Raw genomic sequence first — 4,922 nt, 5'->3', positions numbered from 1 at the left:
TTGGCCGGGCTCTTTGTGCTGCCTTTCTCCGCTCCGTGCCCCGGTCCTTTCCCCGCTCGGTCCCCACCACGCCAGGCGACATCAGCCACCTCCCCGACGCCCAGCCTGGGCGAGGGGCACCTGGCTCGACTGCCGGGGGCAGAGAGAGGGGCTGGGAGGGTGCTGTGAGGAGGGCTGTGCTGCACGCAGGAAAAGGGGGGTCCGAGCTTGGGCTGTGCTCATCCACACCCCTTCATGCCAGTCCCTGGGTGTGCTCAGGATTGATGCCCCCCAGAAAAAAGCCACTGCCACCCCACTGCCACCACATCCCATTATGCCCACTCAGCCAGACTGGCTGAGATATGTCTAGGAAAACCCAGAATGGTTTTGGAGGGCACCTCTGGGACAATCGAGGTTGAGAGGAGAGGGTAAAGGGGTCAGTGTATCAGTGGGAGCATGTTTCTGTCTGCCGCCATTCAGGAACAGAAAAGCCAGTGTGCAGACAGTGCGGTGCCAAACTGATGCTGAGGACAGAGCCCTGCTTCTGGAACAGAGCCATCTCCTCCATCGCTCACTGCTACCATCACTTTCCAGCCAAACTCAGCTGCCCCAAACTGCAGGCAACTCTGTGATTGGTAGCACAAGGGACAAAATCCACCTCTGATGTGGACATAAAGCACCACCAGTTTGTAGCTTATCATGTTGCTTCATTAGATAACAATCTACTTCATCTTGGGAACATACATTATTTCTTGCCTTAGTAGCAAGTAACCTTTGGGTGTGAGTACGGTGGAGCAGGGACTGGCTCACTGGATGCTTGTTCACCCACACTACCAGCTGCAGGGAGCTGCATGAACAGCCCTGTCTGCTCTGCATGTCCAGGGTTTTACAACACATTCGAATGATGCCTTAGGTTTTAACTTTTATATTTTTCAAATCCTGTACTGCTTGGTGTGTAGCTCTGGGGTCTCTTGTGGCCTGTTAGCTGCTGTTCTCTCATGCTGGTTAGCCTTTCCAAGCTTGCTCTCCAAGGACACACAGATTATCCTAGGCCCAAAATCTGTAAACTAACACCTGAAGAGGAGCATAAACCTGGGGTAGTTATATCATTAACTGGGGTTGTAATTGGAGAATTGATCCTGATATGCAAATGGACCAAACTTATAAAAGTGTGAAGAACTAGTGACTCGGGTCCATCTTGGGAGTAGCCTCTGGACTCCCCAGGGTGTACATTTGAAGGCCCTTCAAATAAATACCTACCTTTATTCCCTTACTCTTGTCTAGCCTCTGTTTTTAGGTGGCCACTTCAGGTGTCACGAGAGTGGTGGTCACTGCCCTGGATTACCAGCAAGTTGCACACTCACAAGTAAGAATTTATAGGACCAAAAATTACATCTCTGCTTTTCCTGTCCACTACTTTAGCATTCACTTGAAGATTGTTACCAGCACCACACTCTTCTTGCCACATGTGTAGACAGATAAACTCAAAGCAGAGAACCTCTATGTGTGCACCAGTATGGCAGAAAAGGGTTGAATAAGATTTCAAAGGCAGTTTTGGAGAGGTGCTATTGCAAGAAGCTTGTGAAGAAAGAGAGGGAACCACTCACTTCATGGACGTGGCGATGTAACATGAACAGACTTTACTAGGGTGTGCCAGAGGCCAGAATTACAGAATGTCATTTTCTATAGTGCTCAGCACCTCTCCTGGAGACAGAAGCACTGAAACCCTCCACAGACCCTGGAGATCTCCAGAAGGTCCATCTGTGAACAGACAGGGTTTGAGTACTAAGTCACAGGGCCATATGGAATGGAGGGTCACTTCTAAGCTGCTTTCAGGATCAGTTAAACACTTGGCTTCCCCACATCTGCGCTTGAGAATTACCATGTCCTGAACGTTCACATTTTGCCTGCTGCCTTTCCAGTTCCCCATGTTACTCCTGGTCCCCATCTCTGCCTGTCCATGTTGAAACAGTGACTGTCTATCCATCTGCTCACAACAGAACAGTGGGACATGCATCCTGTAATCACAACATCTTCTGCCAAGCAAGATGGGAACCCATCCAGCAACACCCAAAAGCCTCTGGTTCACTGAGTGTTCAGAGGTTTCAGAGACAGAGGGTTACACCACTAAGTACCACATCCCCAACTGTCACCCAGTCTGGGGTCGTACAATCACCACCAGTTCTCCTCACATGTCCAATGTCAGCTTCAGATCAGCCTTTTTTCTAATTTACAAATTTTCCTCACTCCACAACTAAATTCACTCCTTAGCTTGGTCCCCAGCATGTCCCTCCTTACCTTGGCAGTATCACACTCTTAGGAGTCACGGATTAATGTGTCCCAGTGAGGGTCTGTTTGTTACCTGTAAAAAGACAGATACCTTGTTCACTCTAGTGGACAGGGAGAATATTTAACACCACACCTCGTCACTGTGCCTTGGGCCAGTGTGCAAACACCCGAGAGAAGGCAGAGAAATGGTGGGACTGCAATTGCAGCCTCCTCAGGAGAGCAGACAGCGCAGCCAGGACTGGAGGACATGGGATCCCATGTACACCTCGTGCTGCTCCCAGCACACACACTGCTTGCCCAGCCCTGCAGGTGTACCCTACTGATGTATCTGCCAGTGGTTTTTCACCTGTGGTCTGCAGACTTCAAAAGGCTGCAGACTATTCCTAGGATATTCAGAGGGTATGATAATGTAAAGCAAGCAAGCCAGGCAGAAGCAGATCCACTAACAGAGATGTGAGATCCCAGCATTTTAGAAGACTGCATGGATAACAGCTGCAAACCTCAGGTGCACACATGCTTTGTACATGAACACTTGGATATGAGCCCTAGAAATGCCCACCAGCAGAAGCCAGATCAGCTTTTCTGCTGATCTAGGTGGGCATCACTCAGCTGAAGCCCAGGGAGACAGTAGACTTACACCAGCAAAAAGTCTGGTGTAATCTGTTTTCCCTGTGCTGAGACAATGGCAAAGTGTCATTTTTAAGACAACAACACTAAGCCAACTGAACTGGCAAGAGTTACAATATTCTGCTGTCTGCAGCCACCCTCTAGGTGGTACAAAATTTTTCAAGAAATGAGAGAGAGGGAGGGACATAGGGAAATAAGTAAGATGAACTGGAAAATGCCTCTGGGCTAAGAATTTATGGAATATCAATGTGAAATGAATATTTACAGCTATATTACTTACAGAACCCTCGCAGGCAGGATTTATAATGGGAATGCAGATTCATCTTAATGGTATAGCTCCAACTGGGGGAGTTTAATTACTGCTCTGACATCTACTGCTGCATGCCCAGCCATGGCATCCTCACGGCAGCCTTCTTCATCTGTGCACATTACAGTTGACGTAGGAGGCTCCATTTCCCTGAAGCCTTATGGTTAAGGGAGACACTGGCATGATGCCTTGGTAGGCTCCTGGCCCATATCCAGCTGTGGCTGTCTGTCCTTCAGGACTGATCCACTGCTTGGGTTCCGTGGTTACTTATGGGTGCCATTTGTGTACCCAGAGTGATGGGGCTGTAAAGTATTTAATTTATTCTCCCTTTCTGTCTCTGTAGCCAGGGTCTCTTTGGGATTGTGCTTTCTGCTCAATCCAGCTTATCCAGAGCAGGATACAGCACTGGCTTTGATTGGTGCTTAGAGTTAAGATCCCAAACCTCTGCCAGCTACGGCTCTATCCCTGTTGGTGATGTATGTGCATACATCCAGCTTTTTTTCCCCCTGTCACTCCACTTTTTTTTTTTAGCTCTCAGTCACTGGGTGGTGCCTAAAGCACACGCTAAGTAGAGCAGTGTGAACATATGGGGCACCCATTTGCTTATTCATTTCTCCTGTCAGCCGCATACAGAATGGGGAAAAGACTTGTTTCCTCCCTCAGCTGAGCCCTCCTTATTGACTGAATCAAACCCAGCACTATCCCTACTAGGGAGTTTTTCTGTTCTACATTTCTACTCTTAGGGTATTTTTTTTTGCCCATGTGGTACTTTCATGTGAATATGTGATCTCTCTTTCCCACATTTTTTTTATTTTGTTTGTTTTCCACAGCTCTGTGGTACCTCCTGATTGTAATAACTGTGTCAATATATTAGCTCTTTGCTTTCCTCTTACCAAGAAACAGCTTAGTTCTTTGCAGTATCATTCATCTGGCCCTGGGGAGGCTTTTTGTTCCCAAAGATGCTGAGGTCTCCTCCAAAGGTGCCCCATCCCCTGGTCCACACGGATAAATTGCATGGACCACAGATGTTCCCCTAATGTTCCCGTGGAAGACAGGAAGAGGAGTTCCTCTGACTGTGGTGTAAAGCCACCTCTAAATTTACCATTACGCCCCATACTGCCAGTGCTTAGTGCTTACTGAGAAATTCACAGCACAGCTAAACTCATGCAGATGGACAGGACTTCTGCTCAGCCAGCCACCACCAGGGTGTATGGCAGCATCTAAATACCTGAGAAAGGTCTGATTCTTCCAGAAAAGCTGAGATTGGAGAAGCAGCTTTAGAGCCAGCCTTTCTGCTTGGCTTCTTCAGCAGATTCACACATAGAGGCTGACAAAACTGTGTTTCTCTGAAGTTAATTCTCTCCAGGCTCCAGCCAGCCTGGAAATGATAATGATAGAATTATCACCTTCCTGTGGTAGGTGGAAATAAGGTGGTCAGCCCAAGGCTGACTAGCTCAAATTAACACCGCATCTCATTCAGCTCTCTGGCTGCCTGCACCCCTGTCATAGGTTAGCAAGCATAGTCCTGGAAGGGACGTCCTTGCTAAGGGGTGCTTACAGTTTCCTCTGGGAACTGATAGAACCTATCACTGGCCAGTTTGGATATGGACAATTCTCTAAGCCACTTAAAGTTGTGATCACCTCTGTGATCCACATTTAAGAATAGGCAAACTCCCCCTCCAAGCTCTCTCTCGTTCCCGGCGCTGGGACAGGTGGCTGC

The sequence above is a fragment of the Corvus brachyrhynchos genome, unplaced genomic scaffold (assembly GCF_000691975.1).
Source record: "Corvus brachyrhynchos isolate BGI_N302 unplaced genomic scaffold, ASM69197v1 scaffold864, whole genome shotgun sequence".
Classification (NCBI taxonomy): Eukaryota; Metazoa; Chordata; class Aves; order Passeriformes; family Corvidae; genus Corvus; species Corvus brachyrhynchos.
Note: the sequence above shows the minus strand (reverse complement) of the source record.